Source organism: Helianthus annuus, chromosome 4 (genome assembly GCF_002127325.2).
Source record: "Helianthus annuus cultivar XRQ/B chromosome 4, HanXRQr2.0-SUNRISE, whole genome shotgun sequence".
Classification (NCBI taxonomy): domain Eukaryota; kingdom Viridiplantae; phylum Streptophyta; class Magnoliopsida; order Asterales; family Asteraceae; genus Helianthus; species Helianthus annuus.
Genome location: NC_035436.2, coordinates 79,647,385 through 79,673,610, shown reverse-complemented (window position 1 = coordinate 79,673,610; position 26,226 = coordinate 79,647,385).

The window sequence follows — 26,226 nt, the reverse complement described above, 5'->3', positions numbered from 1 at the left end:
ATCAAACAGTAACTTTTCTATCATCTTGTCTTTCTCACTCAGTTTCTCATCCTTTTCTACACACTGCTTGCAAGGTTCTAAACACTTTAATCAAGGCTTGATGACTTCCACAATCTTTTCAACTTCAACGATTTTTTCATTGGCTTCAACCACCTTTTTATCACTTGAAACACTTCTTCAGCAAATTGAACTCTGTCACTATGTTCAGAATTTCTTTCTTGATCAACACTTTCACATTTCTTCTTTATCTGCTCTTTTGCTGCTCGTCTCTCCTTCAACTTCTCCACACGATCTGCAAAATAAAATTGAAAACTTTCAGGAGATAAATGAGTTTTTGCAACATCAATATGCATTTCTTCCTCATAATCACTGAAATCATCAGTTTCTATTGGTGATTGATCAAATTCTATTGTCTTTTCTGTACTATCATCTGAAGAACCAGAATCAGATGGTGTTTGATCAAAAACTGTTATTTTTTCTGAACTATCATCTGATGAAACAGACTCTCCATCTTGATTCTTAGCCTTAACACCAATCATATTCATCCATTCTGTAAACAATTCAGGTTCTTGGATGACTTTTGCAACTAGAGCAACAACTTTTGAATCAAGTGGAATGTATTTGTCCCAGCTGAAGCCTTCTGCCACTTTTTCATCATCTTGATCAATGATGCCATAATACGCTTTCTTGTTTGCATCTTCGATCATTCTAGCATGAGCAGTTTGTGGCTCTTTTTGTTGTTGTTGTGGTTGATAAGCAACTTGTTGATATATGGCTTTCCGATAGTAATCATCTTTACCAAACGGATTCTTTGCTCCACTAGCTTCTTGATTTTTGCATTCTCTTTTGAAATGACCTTTCTCCCTACATCGAAAACAAGTTACTTTAGATACATCAAAACCCAAAGTAGAAACATGTGCATCCAGAAAATCATTTCTCCCTGTAATCATTTTGAACTTTTCAGCTCTTCTCAAGACACCAGCTAAGCACCATTTGATGTCCATGAGCTCCATCTCTTCAGCATCTATCTGATCGTAATCCTCTTTTTTTAACATAGGATTTCCGATCCTTCCAGCAACCAATCCCTCATAAGTCTCCAAAACTGTAGCAAGTAATGTCATGTGATCTCTTGCAACTTCTTCAAACAAACTCTGACCATTAGGGAGATTCAATGCAATGTTGCACTGTATCACACAACCATTTCCAGTTTTTGAACTTTGATGCTGAAAACTTGTAGTTGAACTCTTTGGATTCACACTTGGATATGAAGAGATTCCACTACCACTGTTTGGACTTTGGTTGACTAAATCAGATGAATTTCCAGCACTAAAAGCGGTTTGAATTTTAGGACTCATTTCAACTTCTTGAACACTACCTTTGTAATACATTCTTACAACTTGTTGATTACTCGGATTATTCATCCTTGCAATCTTTTGCTGTTCAAGATCTTGACTTTCAATCTTTTCAATGAACTATGAAATAGTCAATCCATCATATTCCCCAGTATTCTTCAGAATCATTAAAAATGTACCCCACTCTTTTTGAGGTAAAGCATCTGCTAACTTGTCGACCCACTCATCTTGAGTTTTCTCTATTCCCAACAAAGACATAGATCGAACTAAGTGGCAATATCTTTCAATCAGCTTCTTTGATGTTTCTCCTGCCAAACTTGAAAACAAATCAAATACTTTCTTTAGTAGTGCTTTTTTTCTCTTAATCATTTTCTCACTACCCTCAAATTTAACCTTCAAATCATCCCAGATTGAACGTGCAGTGTTATCATGTTGAAGCAAGATAAAAATGTCTTCTTTTACAGCCTGTTGTAGAAGACTGATCATCATCTTTTCTGCTTTATACATGTCTCTCTCTTTGTCATTCAATTCTGAAATTGCTTTTGTAACACCCAAATCTGTACGCGGTCTAACATACTTCTTCTCAATGCACTCCCAAGATCTCAAATGATTAGCTTGCACCCAGTTTTTAAATCGATCTTTCCACCCATAATACTCCTCAATACCCATAAGCTTCGGGGGCTTTTGCAAAGTTCCGGTTTCATTTTCCATGTTCATGCTTTGAGCAATAGCAGCTGGAGTAGTCGGGGATGAAGCAAACGCGTTGTAAAAATCTTCGTCAGACATTTTCAAACGAAATCAAGTCCTTCAAACGAAATTACCCTGCAAACAAACTTCAAACGAAATTAATGGCTTTCAAACGAAATCAGGTAATTCCGTACGGAATTACTCAGATTTCAAACGAAATTACACCTTAGAAACGAAATTATAATTTCGTTTGAACAACTTCAAGCGGAAATACTAATTTCGTGCAGAATTAGCAATTTTTTTCAACTGAAATAAAGATTGAATGATAATTCCGTGCGAAATTACTGAGCAATTTCAAACGAAATTAGCTGATGTCATCATTTTCGAACAGAATTTCATGTGAAATTAAAGATTTTATCAGATTTTGATTGAATTATGGTCCAATTCTCTCAAGGCTTTGTTAAAACACTGTTTTGCATGTTATATGTGAAATTCAGATCATTTTAACCATTCAAAATTGTTCAATTGATCAAAGAACATGTAGAATTAAGAAAATAAGATGAAATCAGGCTGAAATGGCAAGAACTCCTCCTCCTGCGCTCTGATACCACTTGTTGGATCGTTGTCAGAACCGAAACGAGTCAATCAGAGGTGTTCTACTCAGAATGAAAGGCGGAAACAAACATAATGAGTTGAATTCAGCTAGATTTACACTAATAACTGTCTTTGTATTGATTCTGAAACGATTACAGGTCTGAATACACTTCGACAGAGCTTCGCCGTCGGAAAAATCCAAAGTAATTTCGTACAAACTGACACGAAATCAAACCTATATATAGGCGGACTAATTCTGCATGAACACTACTCAAGCGGAAATCCATTCAAGCGAAATTACAATTCACACGGTATTACAGTCTAATTCCGCATGGAATTACTGGATCACTTTTCAAACGGAATTAACATCTTTGTGCGGAATTACCTTTTTGCCTTGATTTCCCGATCTTCGTGCCATGAGCAATGCCAGACTCGATACAAGACGAAGTCGACAGATGTATGCACCAACAGACTCCCCCTCAGATGTTGACGAGTCTACTGTGTCGAGTCTTTCCCACCTTCAATCTTTATCAGTCTGTTTGCTCTCTTTTCTTTTAGCACCAACACACTCCCTCGAATAAATCTATACCAGGATCTGAACTTGTCTCTTTCTTTTCTCTAATTCTCTTGATCAGATCTCTTGATTCCTTAAGTTTATCAGCATCAACAATATAAAGATCGTAACCTGGCTTTTTGCATCTATAGGCTCCCCTTTTGCAAGCAGACTCCCCCTCGAGTTATGATCGTAATCAGGATTGTCACCTGGCATCCATTCTGATCTTCAGGTATTGGAACCTGGCTTTCTCTAATCACAGAGTCCTCAGGTATCGGAACCTGCCTCTTCTAAAATTTCAAACCTGCATTATCTCTACCACAAACATAAGTTTATGATTTTAAAATTTAACAATCACAAACATCACTTGTAGATCTCTTTCTGATGAACCACTTGAAAGAATGATTTAATCATTTTAAAAACTTTTAAACACAAACTCCCCTTTACGAAATGTTATCATGTTTAGCACTTGGAATTTTGAAAATCAGCTATTCAACACCAGTTGTCGAAAATCTTTTTGGATTTTTCAAAAACTTATGCTAAAACACACTCAAAATCTTTTTAGAATTTTTATTAAAAATGAAATGCAGTAAAGAAATATTTACAGACAATATTTTTGTGAGTTTGTGTAAGAGGATCATATCAGTTTATGAGACAAATCACCAACACCGTTATGAGACAAATGAAATGCAGTAAAGAAATATTTGCATGTTATATGTGAAATTCAGATCATTTTAACCATTCAAAATTGTTCAACGGATCAAAGAACATGTAGAATTAAGAAAATAAGATGAAATCAGGCTGAAATGGCAAGAACTCCTCCTCCTGCGCTCTGATACCACTTGTAGGATCGTTGTCGGACCCGAAACGAGTCAATCAGAGGTGTTCTACTCAAAATGAAAGGCGGAAACAGACATTGAGTTGAATTCAGCTAGATTTACACTAATAACTGTCTTTGTATTGATTCTGAAACGATTACAGATCTGAAGACACTTCGACAGAACTTCGCCGTCGGAAAAATCCAAAGTAATTTCGTACAAACTGACACGAAATAAAACCTATATATAGGCGGACTAATTCCGCATGAACACTACTCAAACGAAAATACATTCAAGCGAAATTACAATTCACACGGTATTACAGTCTAATTCCGCACGGAATTACTGGATCACTTTTCAAACGGAATTAACATCTTCGTGCGGAATTACCTTTTTGCCTTGATTTCTCGATCTTCGTGCCATGAGCAATGCAAGACTCGATACAAGACGAAGTCGACAGATGTGTGCACCAACAATATTTCCTAACTACGGTCCTAATGTAAATTCCGCTGCCAAAATTGACAAACACCAGATACCACCAAAACTGGTCGCGGCCGCCCGTTCCCGGGACAGATAGGGGACGGGGGTTGCGACATAATCGGGGCTCAAATTCATGAATGAACGCGGATTAACGATCACTCAACCTAGGGGATCGTAAGTTATATTGAATTTTTTACATTCATGAAGTTGGAAAATTTGAAGAAACATCATAATCTACGAATTTTGTGTTAATCATAGAAGTTATGGCTGAACTATGATGTAAACTTGCTTAGGAACAAAACCCTAAGTGTAAATTATACATGTGTAGTCAAGATTTGAATGTCTAGATGATTTACCACACTTAGATAAGTGGGGTTTGAAATTATGATGACAATGATGATATATGTATGCTTAGAATCATCATATTGGATACTAGAAGCAAGATACTTGAACAAATTATAAGTTGAGTGTATGTTCACACAAGAATTGAAATGGGTTTTTGTATGTTATGATGAAATCGGTAATTTCAAATCATGTAAATAGATGAATGAAATCGTGTTATGCACTAGTTCATATGAAGAATTTGAATATATTAGGTGTTCGGATGAATGCTAGTGATATGATGAAACGGGTCTCACTTATAGATGAGAACCCTTAGTTCTTGCGAAATGAGTGAATAAATTAGTTTTGATAATCACTTGAACTAGTTGAAGTGTTGAAAATGCAATGGACATGGTTAGAACTTTAGTTAAAACGGTGGCCTAAAAATAACGCCTACCGGGTAATTAATGGAATGCCTAAACTAGTTGTCGAACTTGAATGTGCATTTTATATGCTAATGGGCGTTTGACTTTTAAAAGTCAAACTGACCTCCAATACGATGAATGATATTGTGATATGAAATGTGTAAGGTGGAATAATCGTATTAAGTTATGGTTAATCTAACCACCTTGTGAATATTGAATAATAGTTTGGCGCTTAACAAGCTAGGTGGAAGCCTGGGGAGAAAGCGGGTCAAACGAATCAAGTATGAGAAGGAAAAGAGCATAACCGGATGCAGTGTAAGTGAAACTTACACCTTTTGTAGAATATGTGTCTATTCTATAAGTTATAAATACAATAGAGATAGTATTCGAAATAAGGTTTCCGACGCGAAATGATACGGGTCGGAACCAAAAACAAATGTTAAAAACCATAGTTAATGGTGTAACGTTAAATTAGTCACGAAAAGACTAAGATAAAATGAGTTTTCGAATGGCTACTTTATAAGTAAGCCTAAACTAATAAAAAGGGTAAAATGGATCAAATGGTAACATTGATACCATTTGGCAGTTAACAACTAATAAGTATATGAAATAGCAAATAAGTGAAGATAAGGTACTAAAACGGGTCAATATGTTGATCCGATCCAGGTACGTATAATTTTGTTGTAGTTAAAATTGTTGTTTTGGTCGAATAATTGGTGAGAGTCTTCGTCGTAAAATAAGAGACTAGAATTGACCAAAAAGCCCTTGATGGGTAAATCGAGCAAACGACCCTTAGAGGCCGTTTAGAAACTTGTATTATAATTATGAAACCCTTAGATGCATGTAAGAGTTGTAGACATAAACTTCGTAGGTTAAATGCCTAAGAACGGGTCATTCATGTAAAATGACTAAATGAAGGGTAAAATTTGGATTTTGGGGTCCTTAGGTAAATCCACCACAAAAATAGTTGTGGTGGAACATAAGTAGTTATTTAAATGTGGGAACGCGAGGTGCGAAAAGAGAAGAGCGGATTTGATGCTTTAATGCATAAAAATCCCCTAAACGGGTAAAAATGAATTACGCGCGTAACTTGGGTGTCTGCCGCGTAATTCACAAAAAAGTATGAATCTAAGAATGAGATTTGAGTTAAACACTTTGGTATATGATTTATGATTAACTAGAAACAAGTTTGGAAGTCTTAAATACAAACGGGTCAAAATGTTGATTTTGAATAATAAGCCGAATGCTTAAAATTCAGAATTTTATTAGTTTGAATGTCGGATTTTAACTCCATGAGATGGAGAATTAAATTACAAATGCATAGGAAAAAGAATCGCGTAAATCGGACATGTAGATCAAAAGTTACGCGCGTTTACGTTAAAAATGGACAAAACACAAAGCTGGGTAGAAATGCAGCTCCCAGACCTGGAATCGCTGGAAAAAGGGTCTCTCCCGTGCCACGCGAGGGAGTACGTAACCCCGGGCGCGACACGCGAAAAGCACGTCGCGGCACGCGACAAACTTAACCAAGTCTCTCACGTGGCGCGAGAGACTTATAAGTTGGAAAATAATTTTGTTTCGATTGTTTGATGCGCAAAACTTGTCTAAACTCACTTTAAGCTATCAAAACTAACGTTTATGTTGGTTTTGAATTTAGGTGAACCGAGTAAACATCCGGAATGAAGATCAAGCATGGTCAAGAATCGAACACACGAAAATGAAGCTTCCGCAAGTTGTTTCATCGTTATTTTTAAACGATGAATTCAATCACATTATGTTGAATTACTTTAAATTGTAAAAGTTTTTAGTAAACCTGTATTTTATATGTATGTGTTTTCGTAACTACACATTAATTTGTCATTATTAGTACAAAAACCGTTTTATAATAGTAAGGGTGTTACATTGGGGTCGGCCGAGAACAAGAGAGGGAAGAGAGGAGAGTAGTGTGTGTTTAAGTGTGTGTAGAAATGAGACTAGAACTCAAGGTGCATTCTTATAAACCATCCATTCATTTTAACCCTTGTATGACATACTTATTATTAGGGAACAAGATCTAATTTTTAATTGAAACAAATCAACATGGTGGGGGCCACTTGGGCCGTGAACTAGGTGGGGGCGGGTCTAGAGTAGGCTTAAACTAGATTGGTTAATGATTAGTTGAAATCCAAGTATTAGTTATGTGTTCTAGTTATTAGATATTTTTAGGAGGTGTTATGGTGTTTGGGGACCATAACTAGCTTGGAAATGTTAAAACAGTGTTTCTAGTGTAAATTTGGTGTTTTGGGTAGTGTCCGGTTGTTCGGTTGGTTAGCGGTTCGTTAAAGTGCTAAACTATGCAGTTTAGTGTGCTTTATGTATCTTTTTGTGACACTTTTGATTCCTGACACTTAGGTAAGCATTCAGGACCATTTAACCATATTTCTTCATGATATTAGATTATTAAAATGGGAGTTTCGCTGAATTTTGCTGAATTCAACACTTTGGGTGAGTTTTAGGCACTTTCCGGCACTTAACTATCACTTAGAAAGGCAGTTTTGTAATCCTCACTTTCCTACACACTATACTAGTGTAGTACTTAGTTTCTGGCTCATTCTGTGTCTAAATGCACTGTCTATCTATGTGCTGAGTTCTGTCAGCATTTTCATGATTTATCAGATAACTGTGCTAACTGTACTTAATGCATCATTTGAGGCAATATAGCTTTCATGCAATATTGGTATGACATTAAACAATGTATGATGCACATGTATGTATATGGCAGTAATCAGAAAGCAGTTAATTGCAGATTCAGCACAGTCATTAAGCACTAATCATGGTTAATTAATTGTACGGATACCTGGATTTTTGACAGTTGTCACATAATGAAGAGGATCAAATTTGAAAAAAAAAGGTATAGACTTTATGATGAGTTTTTCTACAATGTGATAAGAGTTTATGGGTTGAGTGCTGGGAGAATTAACAGAGTGATTGAAACGCTTTTGGGTATGTCGGGTTATGGCTGTTGGCCGACTGCTAAAACGTTTAATTTCGTGTTGAATTTGCTTGTGAATACTAGGAATTTTATGTGATTCACAAGGTTTATGTGAGTGTTGGGTGGTTAGGTGTTGAGATTGATGTTTGTTGTTTGAATATTATGATTAAAGGGTTGTGTAAAAATGGGGATGTAGATGTTGCACGCCAAGTGTTTGATGAAATGCCTAAACAGGGGTGTCGGCCGAATGTGAGAACTTTTTCGGCTTTGGTTCATGGGTTATGTGAGAATAACCACGTTGAAGAAGCGTTTTCATTGTTGGCGAAGATGGATTCAGAGGGAGTCGAGCCGGATACGATCTTGATGAATATACTAATTTTGGGTTTGAGGAAAAATAGTCGAGTTGGTGTGATGTAGGAGCAAATATTGATCCTGATCTTCCGAATGGTAACCGGTTCAAGCTTCAGTTGGGGGACAGTATTCAAGTTCTTAGCTACTACGTCTCTTGGATCATAGGTGTTTTACCTTCAATATGGAGGTTGCTTAAAACTTTGATTAACTTATTTCTTGGTCCAGTGTAGCATTGGGATTGGCATTTGGTCTGGGGTCTTACATGTGGCTTGGATTTATTTTGGATGATACAGTTATACAAATTACATTTACTCTTGCTGTGAGCTACCTTGCCTACTTTATGGTATGTAAACCTACATAGGCTATTCATACACTGCATAATGTTGCAAAATATACCGAGCTATATGGTATTGCCCATGTGATAGGCTCAAGAAGGTGAAGATGTTTTAGGAGTCTTAACAGTAATGACGTTGGGAATGTGAGTTGATGTGATGCAGGGGCAAAGCTTGATCCTGATCGGCCATACCATCCAGAAGAAAAGCATATAGATGGTCTACTGAGGTGGTGGTTGGTGACGGAGGTGGTTGTGGCTGTGGTGGTGTGTTGGTGGTGTTAATGGTGGTGGTGGTGGTGGGGGATGTAGGTGGTCTAGATAGAGAGAGAAAGAAAGATGAGAGAGATGGAAGGGTGCAGAGTATAGAGTATAGAGTATGTTTAGAGAGATAAAGAGATAAGGGGGAGAGATATATAAGAGAGAGAGAAATCTAATAATAATTTATTTTTTATTTCTTAACTATAAGGGTATTTTGGTCATTTAACAATACTTAACCAAAAAATTCTAACAGTGTTAGAAATTTGGACTCAAATGGTTAAGAAAAGTGGCTATAGGGACTCAGGGCGTTAAACATTTTGATTTTAGACTCAAATGGTTAAAACCCCTAAAATACAGACACTCAAAAAGTAATTTAGCCTAAAATATATCTATCAAAAATGAAAAGAAAACTAACAAGTTAACTTTACTTAACCCACTTGGACAGTTGGACCCAAACCTGTTTGATCTAGTTGAAACTGACACGACATGTGTATTTGCTGGCCCATTACTCAAAGCGGTGGGCTAAATAGTTAATACATCCCTTTTGTTAGGCGGCAGAGGCTTATCCTCGGATGATGATCCGTCACGTAGGAATATATATATATATATATATATATATATATATATATATATATATATATATATATATATATATATATATATATATATATATATATATATATATATATATATATATATATGTATATATATAGGGCGGTTATCATACAAATACACTAATCGTACATTATGTACGCTACATCAACAACTGTCAGATCATCTCATTTAAACCGCGTGTTTAACTATTAAATTAATCAAATTAAAATTAATAAAAAGAAACCGCCAAGGTTAAAATCGTCCAATGCGAGATCAAAACCCCTGATAATCAGCACACAATAACTCACAAACATAACGTAAAACCCAAAATCAACATCTCCCAAGTTCCCTGCTACTCTCCGTTGCGATTCAACTAAGATTCATGAGTTTTGAGAAACGAAGCAAAACAAACAACGACAGACCACAAGCGAAGAAGATGAATCCAGGTATCGATTGACATTTGCGATTTTATAATGGAATATACAGGGACTTTAATGTCAAATGCGATTTTGTTTGTTTATTAAGGTTTTAGACTGTAACATATAGTTTTATAAGATTAGGTATTGTTCAAAACTACGATTTTGTTAGGGTTTATTGTGACAACCCGCGTTCTCAAGGTTAGCGACGTTTTGATTCGTAACATTAATTTTCAATTCGTTTCTTTCTTTCTTATATCTCCGATGAACTTGCGAGTACGATAACTTATTAGTTGTGTTGTTGGGTCGCACATCTTTTAGACCACACTCTCACACTTAATACCTGATAATATATCGGCTCACAACACTGGTCATTACCCATTACACATTTGCTTGTTTTAATTTCCGTTGAACTAGACATCGGCCAACCTTGTGTTATTTAACATGATAGCCAACTAGTACAACCTTATGTTGTTTAGCATGATAGTTGCATACATTATTTTGTCACAATTACATATAATCATCCTACTCCTTTTATCACAATTACGCCCACTTGTCTAGTTATTTAGCATGATGGCCCAAATTGAAAGGGCTGAGCCCATTTCGGGTAAGTATAGAACCGCCCCAAAAACTAATACCTATTAGTATGCATATTATGTTCCAATCATCTCAAAACAACAAACCCTACGTAGCACATTATTTAACCAACCCTACTTTCTTCTCCTCCTTAAATCGCTAGCGGCAGTAGCAACCCCCTCCTGTTCGAGTGACATTTTAATTAGCCAGATCTCCGGTTAGTTTTTCTTATTTAGTAATCCTTATCCTTGTGTGCTGATTATACTGTTTATATGCGTGGGTGTTACGTTGTGCTACATCTCGTTCATTAGGTTAGGATTCTTGATGGTCCGATAAATGTTGGTATTGCTTGTTAGTATTAAAAATCTGATAACTACATGGTCTAAATATGTTGTTAAGCGTGCAATTGAAACTGTAAGTGATGATATAATCTTTATTTGCGGTATGGGTATTGAGGATCGGTAGTAATTACCAAAGGTATATAGTGATGTTGATGATGAAAATTCTTTTGTGAATAAATGCAGCCAATGTGAATAAAGGTATAGTGATACGTGTATGATTGTATAGCAATACATGTGGGAGGTTTGAAAATGCAGCCAACTTGAAAAATTAGCACTGCATGATGTCGGCCATTCAGTAGAAAGTGCAGCCATTTATTTTATATATTCTGCATGTATAATTGATTGAATATAGTGTGCTTGGTATTCTTATTAATCGAGAGATGGGGTGGAATAATACTGAAGCATGACTAACTAATCTAGTAATGGAATATTGTTAACTGTATATGTGTGCGTAAATAACAGAACTTGGGTAATGGACTATAATAAGGAATTGATTATAATAATTAGTGAAGGATTAGTGTTATGTGTGAAATAGTAATATCTGGAGCATAGTTCTGGATGATATATGCTAACCGAACCCCTGACAATAGAGATTTGAATGATATGGGATTGGGCCGGCCAACTTCTTAAGGGTAGGATAAGTGGGCCGGACATCACAAGGACCGCAACTGGGTTGGGTTTAAAAACGGACCAGGGCTGGGTTGACTCTAGTCGGGTCCTACATGAATAGTTGGGCTGCATTCGGGTTGGGCTTTGTGCGGGTAGCAGAGTCGCCCGAACAAAGGGTCCATCGGGCACAAAGGGGCTGACACATTGGGAGTGGGCTAGGCTCGGGCATGAGCAGCCCAAAAAGTTACTGTTGGGTTGATTATTTACATTGGGTCTTGGGTATTATTGAGGCTCATAGTGTTCGGACGATTGTTACGAGATGCCACACGAATGAATGGAATTTGTTATGTGTAACTTGTATGGGTGAAATCTAGTATGTAGATATACTTTAATAATGGAATTGTGTGACACGATTAAGTGATATGCCCTACTCATTGCTAAGCGAATAATAGTTGTGTAAGTGTGAGCGACGTAGGCCATGTTGAGTATACGAAGCTGTTATGATAACTAGGGAACTTAATCACCTACTATGAGACATTATGATATTGTATGTGCCGATTGCATTGTATGAACAGCTGTTACAACATGTATGCTATTAAGTGCGTTAGTTATACATTGGACTATGTGGTATGTGAATACGGAATATGTGAATTAATTATGTGTGAAACATTTAGAGTTTGTGCATTCGAAACTGACGGTTACTGGTAACCATGTTAGGGCGTGCTTGATCACTCGTTAAACAAGAAACTAATCTAACCGAGCAAATCAAAGGTGAGTTCACTACATTCGAGCATGCGTCCCAGTGGTTGGGGACAGTCAGTGGGTATTCCATGGGGGGATAAGGTTTTGGGTAAAAACGGGTACATTGGTTAATAATCTCACCTATCATCTTTTGTAAGTCCCTCATCGGGTATTAGTTAGTAGCGCTACTTAGGTTTGGCACCCTCACCCCGTGCCTGTAGAGGACGGAGGTGAACTAATGACCCAGTCTGGCCCAGTACTAGATAGGAGTACGTGGGAAGGGCAGTCGTGTATTTCAGGAGCCGTCATTGTTCGGAAATGAGATATTAACATTGTTACTTGCATTGAGAAATGAACTGTTTTACATACAACTGGTAACAAACATTTTCTAAAACTGTGAACTCGCCAGCTTTGTCTGATACACGTGTTACATGCTCGCAGGTCCTTAGGTACTTGGAACGCAGGAACTTGCTGGCTGGAGGGCGCGAGTGGTCATGGTTGCATTGTTGAGTTATTTAACAAACATTTATTTACTTTGGTTGTGTGGAATATATACTTTGTGATACATTAATGCTTCCGCTGAACTTATGGTTTTGAACAACTTATGTTTGGGACTTCAGTATTATTAAATGATGAAACTTTATTTCAAACTTGTGATTCAATGTAATTGGTGGCTCCTAGCTTGTTGTCACACGCCTAACAGGGACACTCCCTAGGTGGTAAATTGGGGGTGTGACAGTTTGGTATCAGAGCCACTGGTTATAGTGAACTTGGTTTTAAAATGATTTATAAAACCAGACTATAACTGAACTGACACGACATTGACCATGACACTCAGCTCCAGGCAGCAAGGTTCGTCTCTTGTTTACTATTGCATAGCATAGTTAGCATATACTCATGATTAGTATCACACCCGAACGCACACTTGATATTACAATACGAATTACTATGCTATCTGTTTATGCTACGTGTTTTAAGGGTAGGACTCTACTTGAACATACATGCTCTATGTTGTGATGTCGTCGGTCGTACCGCATGAATTTGGGGAAACCTTTTAACATGAGTAGGGAGGAACTGAGATAAGCATGCAAATCGGGTTATTATTATGGGTGCACACATAATAACAACGTGGGGTGCATGTGAGTCCCAGTAAATCTCGACTAGTGTGAAAAAGGAATCCCACGTTGTTAGTCAATCTTGTATTAGAACCTCGAAAACTGTGAATACTATAGCAATACTTGACATCCGCTTGAAATAGTCTGTTAATTCGTTCCTTCTTCCCATACTTGTAGAATCATGAACGGACGTGGTGGAGGTCGTCGTGGTGGACGTAGTGGAGGCCGCGGTGGTGGGCGTGGCGAAATCCATATGACCCAAGCCGAGCTACAAGAATTACTCAACGCCCAGGTGGCTGCAGCCTTGGCAGCTTATCAGGCTGGTATGACATGTACCAGACATTCCTTTCCTTTGAATCGTAAACTTGAGTCTTACTTGTTGGTATATTTTCTCTCGTTAATAGGTCAGCCGGCGCCACAAAACCAGCCTCACCCACCGGTTTGCACATTTAAAACTTTCATGGATTGCAAGCCACAGACCTTCAGTGGCACTGAAGGGGCTGTAGGACTTATACGCTGGTTCGAAAAGGCGGAGTCAGTGTTCGCGATATGTAACTGCCCGGTTGGGGATAGAGTAAAGTTTGCAGCAGGCACGCTTGAGGATGGTGCCTTGACCTGGTGGAATGCCCAGGTTCAACTGCTAGGTACTGAGGCGGCAAACGCCACTGCATGGGACGATTTTAAAGAACTGATGAGAGAGGAATACTGTCCTCGAGACGAAATACAGAAGTTAGAGAATGAGTATTATCATCTGAAAATGGTGGGGTCTGAAATTGAGGCGTATGTGAAGCGGTCGTATGAGTTAGCTGATTTGTGTCCGAACTTGTCCCGACCCATGTCCCGAAGAATCGAGTTGTTTATTAAGGGGTTACCTCCACGGGTGAAGGGTTTAGTTACAGCAGCGAACCTCAATAACCTAACCCAGATTGTTAGATTGGCACATAAAATTGTTGACCAGGAGGTGGAGAGCGACTCATTGCCACCTCGTATTTCTAGCACTACCACAGCTGCCACTACTTCCACTGCATCTGCTGCTGATAGCAAACGTAAGTGGAACGATACGGACAAGGGGTCCAACTCTGCACAGCCTCAGAAGAAGACGGATACTGGCAGCACCCGCAGTTCCAGTCAGACAGCATCAGTAAATCAGAACGCGGGTAACAAATCAGGGCAGGGATCATATGCGGGGAAGCTACCCTTGTGCAGCAAGTGTAACTATCATCACAAGGGACAGTGTGCTCGGGTTTGTCATCGATGTAATCGACCAGGGCATATGGCTAGGGATTGTAGGGCCACTTTTCCAGCTCAGCAGCAGCCGTCACAGCAGATGGGTAGGCAACAATCTCAACAAAATCAGGGTACTCAGAGAGGGTGTTATCAGTGTGGAGCCGAGGGGCACTTCAAGCGAGACTGCCCTCAGCTGAAGCAGAACACAGGGGGTAGTAAGGGGAACAACAATACGGGGAACAATGCGGGTAATGTCGCGCGTGGGCGCGGGTTTGTGTTGGGAGCTGGTGAAGCGCGGAACGACGGCAACGTGGTTACTGGTACGTTTTCAGTGAACGGTGTTATTGCTTCTATTTTATTTGATTCTGGTGCCGACTGGAGTTACGTGTCTTTGGAATTTAGTTCTCAGTTAGGGTTAAGTCCTACACTTCTCGTAATGAAACACATAGTAGAAATCGCAAATGGTAAAACAATCGAAGCTACACTTGTTCTATTTGGGTGTAAAATCGATCTTCTGGGTCAAGTATTCGACATTGACTTAATACCTATTACTCTTGGAAGCTTCGACGTGATCGTTAGAATGGACTGGTTGTCCAAGTATCAAGCGGAGATTCTCTGTAAGGAGAAGATCATACGTGTTCCCCTTCCTAGTGGGGAATTTTTATCAGTTCAGGGTCATCGCAGTGGGACCCCAGTTAGTATTGTTTCGGCAATGAAGGCTCAGAAGTATTTGCGTAAGGGCTATCCTGCTATTTTAGCTCTTGTCACTGATTCACCGTCTGACGAAAGGAAAATTCAGGATCTTCCAGTTGTTCGTGAATATCCTGACGTATTTCCTGAGGAACTCCCTGGTTTACCTCCACATCGTCAGGTGGAATTCCAGATCGACCTCGCCCCAGCGGCAGCCCCGGTTGCTCGTGCTCCTTATCGTCTTGCGTCAGGGGAGCTACAGGAATTGTCAAACCAACTCCAAGAGCTGTTGGATAGGGGTTTCATCCGACCTAGCTCTTCCCCTTGGGGAGCCCCAGTCCTATTTGTGAAGAAGAAGGATGGGTCCTTCCGGATGTGCGTAGATTATCGCGAGCTCAACAAGGTGACGGTTAAAAACCGTTATCCTTTGCCTCGTATTGACGACCTGTTTGACCAGCTGCAAGGGTCAAGTTTCTATTCAAAAATCGACTTAAGGTCGGGGTATCATCAGGTGCGAGTCAGAGAGGAAGACGTTCCCAAAACCGCGTTTCGGACGCGATATGGTCACTATGAATTCTTGGTTATGCCATTCGGGTTGACCAACGCACCAGCGGTCTTCATGGATCTCATGAACCGCGTGTGCAAGCCATACCTTGACGACTTCGTTATCGTTTTTATCGACGACATTCTAATTTATTCCAGGAACAAGGAAGATCATGAGCGGCATCTGCGCCTTATCTTAGAGCTCCTGAGGAGGGAGCAGCTGTACGCGAAATTTTCTAAGTGTGATTTTTGGATTCGGGAGGTACATTTTCTGGGGCATATAGTTAATGAGATGGGTATACATGTGGATCCTGCCAAGATCGACGCCATTAGAAATTGGGCGGCACCAAAGAATCCTTCGGAGGTGCGGCAATTTCTCGGTCTAGCAGGGTACTATCGTCGTTTTATTCAGAACTTCTCGAAGATTGCTCAGCCACTCACCTCATTAACACAGAAGAAGGTAGTTTACTCATGGGGAACGAAACAGGAGGATGCATTCCAACTTCTGAAACAAAAATTATGCAGCGCGCCAATTCTATCTCTACCAGAGGGTACCGAAGATTTTGTGGTTTATTGTGATGCTTCGATTCAGGGTCTCGGTTGCGTGTTGATGCAACGCGAGAAGGTGATAGCTTATGCTTCTCGTCAGTTGAAGGTACACGAGAAAAACTACACGACACATGACTTGGAGCTAGGAGCAGTGGTTTTTGCACTGAAGATTTGGAGGCATTATCTCTACGGCACGAAATGCACCATCTATACTGATCACAAGAGCCTTCAGCATATCTTCGACCAGAAAGAGTTGAATATGCGTCAGCATCGCTGGGTAGAGTTGTTCAATGATTACGAGTGTGCCATCAAGTATCACCCGGGTAAAGCTAACGTTGTAGCAGATGCTCTTAGCCGCAAGGAACCGAAGCCGAAGCGTATTCGTGCCCTACAGCTTACTATTCACTCTGATCTACCTGCTCGGATCCGTTCAGCTCAGATTGAAGCGTTAAGGGAAGAAAATATCGAGGCTGAAGGATTACGAGGTCTACACAAGAAGAAGTTCGAGCAACGGTCTGACGGTATCTACTACTTCATGGAACGAATATGGGTTCCTTCATTTGGTGATCTTCGAGAGCTTGTGATGGACGAAGCACACAAGTCACGATATTCTATTCACCCAGGGTCCGATAAGATGTACCAGGACCTCAAGGTTTTGTATTGGTGGCCGAATATGAAAGCTCTCATCGCAACATACGTGAGTAAGTGCTTGACTTGCGCTAGGGTCAAAGCAGAGTACCAGAAACCTTCGGGTCTACTTCAGCAGCCGGAGATACCCATGTGGAAATGGGAACAGATCGCTATGGATTTTGTTACGGGGTTACCGAGAACGCAGGCTGGGAACGATACTATATGGGTGATTGTCGACCGTCTCACAAAGTCAGCACACTTCTTAGCAATCAAGGAGACAGATAAGTATTCGCAGCTCGCAGCAGTGTACCTTAAAGAGGTGGTTTCTAGGCACGGAGTGCCGACTTCTATTATTTCTGATCGAGATCCTCGTTTCACTTCGGAGTTATGGCAGGCTATGCATAAGTCGTTTGGCTCGCGTCTCGATATGAGCACGGCCTATCACCCACAAACGGATGGTCAGAGTGAACGCACCATTCAGACGCTAGAGGATATGTTACGGGCATGCGTTATTGATTTTGGAAAAGGATGGGAGAAGCACTTGCCGTTGGTCGAGTTTTCCTACAATAACAGCTACCACACAAGTATCAAGGCGGCACCATTTGAGGCACTGTACGGGAGGAAGTGTCGTTCACCTCTTTGCTGGGCTGAAGTGGGTGATAGTCAGATCACAGGTCCTGAGATAGTACTCGAAACTTCAGATAAGATCGTGAAAATCAGAGAACGTATGGCAGCTGCTCGTGATCGTCAGAAAGCCTATGCAGACAAGCGTGCCAAAGAGGTAGTGTTTGAAGTGAATGACCGAGTCATGTTGAAAGTCTCACCGTGGAAAGGGGTTGTGCGCTTTGGGAAACGTGGCAAGCTGAATCCACGATATGTTGGGCCGTTTAAGGTTCTGGAGCGTATCGGTAAGGTGGCTTATAGATTGGAGTTACCTACTGAACTGGGTAATGTTCACGATGTATTCCATGTGTCGCAGTTGAAGAAGTGTTATGCTGACGACCCATTAACGGTACCTTTTCAAGAGTTAAAGATCGACGACAAGCTGCAGTTTGTAGAAGAACCCATCGAGATCATGGATCGTGAGGTCAAAGTGCGTAAACACAGTCGTATTCCTATTGTGAGGGTTCGTTGGAACTCAAGACGTGGACCGGAGTTCACGTGGGAGCGCGAGGATCAGATGAAACTAAAGTACCCTCATCTCTTTCCCAAAGACAAAGCAGAATCAAGTAAAACTGGTGAATCTCGGGGCGAGATTCCTCTTCAAGTTGGGGATGATGTCACACCTGAGCAAAATCTTCAACAACCCTGATAATCACGTCGCGCCTTGGGCTTACTTGTCAAATTTCGGGGCGAAATTTCTTTCAAGTTGGGGATGATGTGACAACCCGCGTTCTCAAGGTTAGCGACGTTTTGATTCGTAACATTAATTTTCAATTCGTTTCTTTCTTTCTTATATCTCCGATGAACTTGCGAGTACGATAACTTATTAGTTGTGTTGTTGGGTCGCACATCTTTTAGACCACACTCTCACACTTAATACCTGATAATATATCGGCTCACAACACTGGTCATTACCCATTACACATTTGCTTGTTTTAATTTCCGTTGAACTAGACATCGGCCAACCTTGTGTTATTTAACATGATAGCCAACTAGTACAACCTTATGTTGTTTAGCATGATAGTTGCATACATTATTTTGTCACAATTACATATAATCATCCTACTCCTTTTATCACAATTACGCCCACTTGTCTAGTTATTTAGCATGATGGCCCAAATTGAAAGGGCTGAGCCCATTTCGGGTAAGTATAGAACCGCCCCAAAAACTAATACCTATTAGTATGCATATTATGTTCCAATCATCTCAAAACAACAAACCCTACGTAGCACATTATTTAACCAACCCTACTTTCTTCTCCTCCTTAAATCGCTAGCGGCAGTAGCAACCCCCTCCTGTTCGAGTGACATTTTAATTAGCCAGATCTCCGGTTAGTTTTTCTTATTTAGTAATCCTTATCCTTGTGTGCTGATTATACTGTTTATATGCGTGGGTGTTACGTTGTGCTACATCTCGTTCATTAGGTTAGGATTCTTGATGGTCCGATAAATGTTGGTATTGCTTGTTAGTATTAAAAATCTGATAACTACATGGTCTAAATATGTTGTTAAGCGTGCAATTGAAACTGTAAGTGATGATATAATCTTTGTTTGCGGTATGGGTATTGAGGATCGGTAGTAATTACCAAAGGTATATAGTGATGTTGATGATGAAAATTCTTTTGTGAATAAATGCAGCCAATGTGAATAAAGGTATAGTGATACGTGTATGATTGTATAGCAATACATGTGGGAGGTTTGAAAATGCAGCCAACTTGAAAAATTAGCACTGCATGATGTCGGCCATTCAGTAGAAAGTGCAGCCATTTATTTTATATATTCTGCATGTATAATTGATTGAATATAGTGTGCTTGGTATTCTTATTAATCGAGAGATGGGGTGGAATAATACTGAAGCATGACTAACTAATCTAGTAATGGAATATTGTTAACTGTATATGTGTGCGTAAATAACAGAACTTGGGTAATGGACTATAATAAGGAATTGATTATAATAATTAGTGAAGGATTAGTGTTATGTGTGAAATAGTAATATCTGGAGCATAGTTCTGGATGATATATGCTAACCGAACCCCTGACAATAGAGATTTGAATGATATGGGATTGGGCCGGCCAACTTCTTAAGGGTAGGATAAGTGGGCCGGACATCACAAGGACCGCAACTGGGTTGGGTTTAAAAACGGACCAGGGCTGGGTTGACTCTAGTCGGGTCCTACATGAATAGTTGGGCTGCATTCGGGTTGGGCTTTGTGCGGGTAGCAGAGTCGCCCGAACAAAGGGTCCATCGGGCACAAAGGGGCTGACACATTGGGAGTGGGCTAGGCTCGGGCATGAGCAGCCCAAAAAGTTACTGTTGGGTTGATTATTTACATTGGGTCTTGGGTATTATTGAGGCTCATAGTGTTCGGACGATTGTTACGAGATGCCACACGAATGAATGGAATTTGTTATGTGTAACTTGTATGGGTGAAATCTAGTATGTAGATATACTTTAATAATGGAATTGTGTGACACGATTAAGTGATATGCCCTACTCATTGCTAAGCGAATAATAGTTGTGTAAGTGTGAGCGACGTAGGCCATGTTGAGTATACGAAGCTGTTATGATAACTAGGGAACTTAATCACCTACTATGAGACATTATGATATTGTATGTGCCGATTGCATTGTATGAACAGCTGTTACAACATGTATGCTATTAAGTGCGTTAGTTATACATTGGACTATGTGGTATGTGAATACGGAATATGTGAATTAATTATGTGTGAAACATTTAGAGTTTGTGCATTCGAAACTGACGGTTACTGGTAACCATGTTAGGGCGTGCTTGATCACTCGTTAAACAAGAAACTAATCTAACCGAGCAAATCAAAGGTGAGTTCACTACATTCGAGCATGCGTCCCAGTGGTTGGGGACAGTCAGTGGGTATTCCATGGGGGGATAAGGTTTTGGGTAAAAACGGGTACATTGGTTAATAATCTCACCTATCATCTTTTGTAAGTCCCTCATCGGGTATTAGTTAGTAGCGCTACTTAGGTTTGGCACCCTCACCCCGTGCCTGTAGAGGACGGAGGTGAACTAATGACCCAGTCTGGCCCAGTACTAGATAGGAGTACGTGGGAAGGGCAGTCGTGTATTTCAGGAGCCGTCATTGTTCGGAAATGAGATATTAACATTGTTACTTGCATTGAGAAATGAACTGTTTTACATACAACTGGTAACAAACATTTTCTAAAACTGTGAACTCGCCAGCTTTGTCTGATACACGTGTTACATGCTCGCAGGTCCTTAGGTACTTGGAACGCAGGAACTTGCTGGCTGGAGGGCGCGAGTGGTCATGGTTGCATTGTTGAGTTATTTAACAAACATTTATTTACTTTGGTTGTGTGGAATATATACTTTGTGATACATTAATGCTTCCGCTGAACTTATGGTTTTGAACAACTTATGTTTGGGATTTCAGTATTATTAAATGATGAAACTTTATTTCAAACTTGTGATTCAATGTAATTGGTGGCTCCTAGCTTGTTGTCACACGCCTAACAGGGACACTCCCTAGGTGGTAAATTGGGGGTGTGACATTTATGACTGGTATGGTTATTTATTAGGTTTAGTATGATTATGCAGTTTTCTTAATGATAAACTGATATATGTGCGATATTATATAGGGTTTTGTGAGGGTTTTGTATTACAAATGCGATTTTATAGGTAAAGTTTTGTTTATAAAAGGTTTTTGTCTTTGCTTAGGTTGAGCATGCGAATTGATAAAAACCTCATGCGATTTCATATGATTAGTTAGTTTTAGGGGATTATGATTAAATTATACATGCGATATTATATAGGGTTTTGAGAGGGTTTTATATTACAAATGCGATTTTATCGGTAAAGTTTTGTTTGTAGAAGGTTTTTGTCTTAGCTTAGGTTGAGCATGCGAATTCATAAAAACCTCCTGCGATTTCATATGATTAGTTAGTTTTAAGGAATTATGATTAAATTATACATGCGATTTTATATTTTTTAGTTACTTAAAGCATGCGATTTATAAAGATTGGCTAGTTTTGGTAATGCTTAACTAAGACATGCGAATTGATAACTCATTCATGCGATTTTATCACTTAATGACTTAGTGTACATGATTAACTGATAAATGCGATTTTATAAGGGTTTTTGACTGATAGCATGCGATTTTGTAGAAATAGATTCTGATGATGACTTTGAAGGCCCAATATCAACACTGATAAAAGTTAACAAAAATAGAAAAAGAAGAATAGTTGAAGAAAGTTCTGAAGAGGATGACTTTTTTAAGCCACTCCCAAAAAAGAAAAAAGATGACAGGAAATCTAAGATACAGACAAAAAAACATTCAAAAAAGGTGGAACCACCTAAAACAGAACATAGGGAATTCTTCAAATACAGCAACGAAGCAATACTGCTAAGATGCCAACCTAACTCATATATGGATACTGTGAAAAATTTTTCACAAAAACAGGTTGATGAGGTGAGGAATATGGGATTTGGAGCTATTCTAAATATCAATATCAACCATATTTCGACACGATTGGCATATTGGCTAGCCAGAAACTTTGACGAGAACTTCGATACGCTAAACGTAGGAAAACTCCAAATAAAGATAACATCGGATACAGTTTATGAGGTATTTGGGATACCAAAGAGGCCAAAGCAGGTTGAAATAATAGCCGATAAGAGAAAAGTTAAAAAGCAGGAAAAATTGAAAAGAGTAAAGAACCAAGAAATGCTGTCAGGGATACGCTCATCAGCCAGTGGGGGGAAAACACGAGAATCACCCATGGCTTAATTGCAAATACAATGGAAAATCAAAGAGATGGGGGGAGCCTGTTTAGATTAAATTTCCTGGTGTACTAGATGACGTTCTTTGCGGAGATTACAAATGAGCACCAATCTAGATTCTATTTCCTGGTGTACTGGATGACGTTCTTTGCGGAGATTACAAAGGCAACAACTGCAAATGATAGATGTTTGCTTGGTGTAGAGGCTATTGAGGAAATACAGAATCTAGATTGGTGCTCATTTGTACTTGACACTTTGCGTCGTACACGAGCGGGCTGGAAGAACTATAAAATACAGTTCGTGGGACCTGTAGCCTTTCTTACTGTATACATTAATACATTTCATAACATATTTAAAATACTAGTTTGTTTTGTCACATAATTAAATGATCTTGCGATTTATACAGCTTCTATACACGCATGAGTACAACAAGAAGCTTAAACTGTTTGAGAAAGTCGTGGAAATACCAATTATTCGTTATATAACATCTTCGGAGATTGATAAAGTCGAAGAGCATATTTCGGATAACGGACCTCTGTGGACATCAAGTAAGAGTGAAGAAGAAGAAGAAAATGAAGAAGAAGAGGGTCGTTCAACGGAGGAGTATACACTACGACCATAGGTTCACACCACAATAAGCTACAAAAGAAGGACTGCACGTGCAGTACAAACCATAAAAACCGGGAAAGAGCCAAACGATAACGAGAACATTGATGATTTCATGGATTTTAGTTTTGAAATCCATGAAATGTCTTAGTTGAACCTTGAGATGGGAGTTGGAACACAGACACAGAAAATGATGGATTATTGCAACACTCTTGTTCAACCTTCACCATCGGTAATCTACGACACAGCCCATGAACGAGAACGAGAGGCTTTGAGAATCAACAAAAAGGTAAGCGGAAAAAATATTAATTTCAATTAATCTATTTATATGTAACATTTGAATTGATAGTATCTTAACTCGAAAAATATTACAGAACCTGTTGAAAAAAATGAAAGCCAATGTCAAAAAATACATTAAAATGGTTCAAGATGTTCAAGGGATGAACAACTTAGTTTCAGAAGTAAAAACTAAGTGTTTTTGGGATCCGGAGATTATGGAGGCCTGTAAGCAGTGGGATGAGACGCTTCGGAATAATCTCATTTATGTGCCGCCTGATTCGGTTCAAGAGCATGAAACTTCACCCTCTCATGTTCATCAAGAGCCTGAAAATCCATCTTCTGAAGTTCATCATGAAGTTACTACAAACGAAGAAGGTAGACAGGATGAAGCAGCTCAAAAAGTAATATCAAATGTTTTGGTACAAATGGCATCAGAAGGTAAAACATGCAATTTCAAAATTAACACATGCGAAATTATGTAAAAAATCACTATTTCTTATGCACATGCGAAACCTAAAAAAACACATGCGATTTTTGCAAAACACTTCAAATTTGATTTCGCATGCAATGTATTGTATACCCTGCGATTTTGATTCTGATGTATTAAAATTTAATAATTTGTATCAATAGGGGTACTACAGCCAGATGATGAAGGATTGACAAATAAAGATGATGGAGGAGTGACAGACACCCTTATTGCAAACATTCAAACTGTCGAAACGGGTGTATACGCTTACAAACCACCTGCCAAAGGTAAAAAACACTTTATATTAGAACAAAATTAAAAAGCACAAATTATTATATTTCTTAACTTACTCTGGCCTGCAGAAAGTGGTGAAAACGAAACTGATATCGAAGAAACAGTGAACCTGGCAGAATCTACACAAAACATTCAACAAAAAGTTCAAGAAAATGATCCAGAAGTGGAAGCAGTTTCTTTAGGAGAAAAAGACCCTCAACAACCCGATTTGGGTATCGAAGTTGAGAAGGAACCGGAAGTTGAATGTCCTCAAGTGACGGCTGAGAAATTGCTGTCAGTTGAGTTGCTTTTGAGCCTGGGACCCAGACTGGAAGAAAATAAAGGAAAAAAACCAACTAGGGAGAGAAAAAACTCAAAGCCAAAGCAAGTTCCAAAACAAGTTCTACCAAAGGGGTTAAATGAACTCCTTTATAAGACAATAGAAGCAGCCAAAATTCGAGCTGAGAAAAGATGTGCAGAGCTTGGAGACAAATTTTGTTCCCCTTACTGCAACAGAGTGGTAAACATGCACGAAGCACTCTTGAATCAAGAATTGAGTGTGATCCGATATACATTTGCTTCATTTGCAGACATAGAGTAAGTAAAATGGTTATATCAACTAACAAACATCTAAATATATACACATAACAATATTAATTATTTATTTTTTGCCTGACAGAGATGAATTTTACCGATCAAAAACTGGGGTTTACACATTCAAAGCTATATTCGAAAGCTTCTACAGGGGTCAGTACGTAGCATCAAACGGAATAGATGCATTTGTGGATGTTCTAAACCTTGAAGAGAAAAAGGCGGATAGAAAATCATCACCATACAGACTCTTCTTATTTAGCACAATGATGGTATGTTTTCATAAACATTTTGGCATTTGAAATTAAAACAGTAAATGCATATTCAATAATTTCGCATACTAGTTATAGCTAAATCGCATGTAGAATAATAGATAGTTTTCCTGTGAAAACAAAAAAAACAACATTTCTCGTACTGTTGTAATTTCGCATGTGGTGTAGATACTATTCGCATGTGAAAAATTCCATTGTTTAGATACCTTTTAATACAATACTTAACTTTGATTCTAATTACATAACATACAGCCGGATATCTTTTACGACGAGAAGAAATACATAGACAACCAACGTCTAAACATATTTGCCTCAAATTTTGAAGACATCATACTAAAATATGAGGTAAAAAAACTTGATTCGGTTGATCTGGTGTTTATTCCGGTACTTCAAGTTGACCACTTCTATGGCTTGTGCTTCCACTTGAAAACCGGCAAAATTGAGTTGATTGACAATTCAGCCGCTGAACAAGAGTTTGTGGAAAGATACAAGGGGCTTCCAGACACACTGGTAATACAAAAACTTATACATATACATGTTATATATTATGTAAAAGCTACTAACACAATGTTGCTATTATACAGAGAAGGGTATTGGTTTTATTCCTACGAAAGGCTTTAAAACCAACACCGGCTATAGAAGACCTTGCAACCTCAGTTATAGAAAGAAAAGAGATGGATTGGAGGACAAAGAATAACGGCGTAGACTGTGGAGTGTTTATGATGCTTCACATGGAAACGTACAAAGGAGAGAAAACACCATGGGTGACTGGATTTGTGAAAGAAGATGAAGTAAACAACAGACAGAATTCACAACTTCATCTCCTAAGGCACAAATATCTCAGTAAAATCATTCTATCCGATCACAATATGCATCATGAACTAATAATTAAAAAGGCAAATGCTTTCGATAAAAGGCCAGACAAAGAAAGGTATATGAAAGATTTGGAGAAGATAATCCCAGATAGGATGAGTGCATATTTTGGAAGGGTGTACCTATTTGCACACTTATTTGCCTATTGGCACATCAAAAAGGTGTTTTTTGTCTTATATGCATACCCTGTAGTGTCGAGTTGTGGCCAAAGCGCGACGTTTTGGTCCGGTCAACCAGACAAAGACTGACGGGTGTCTG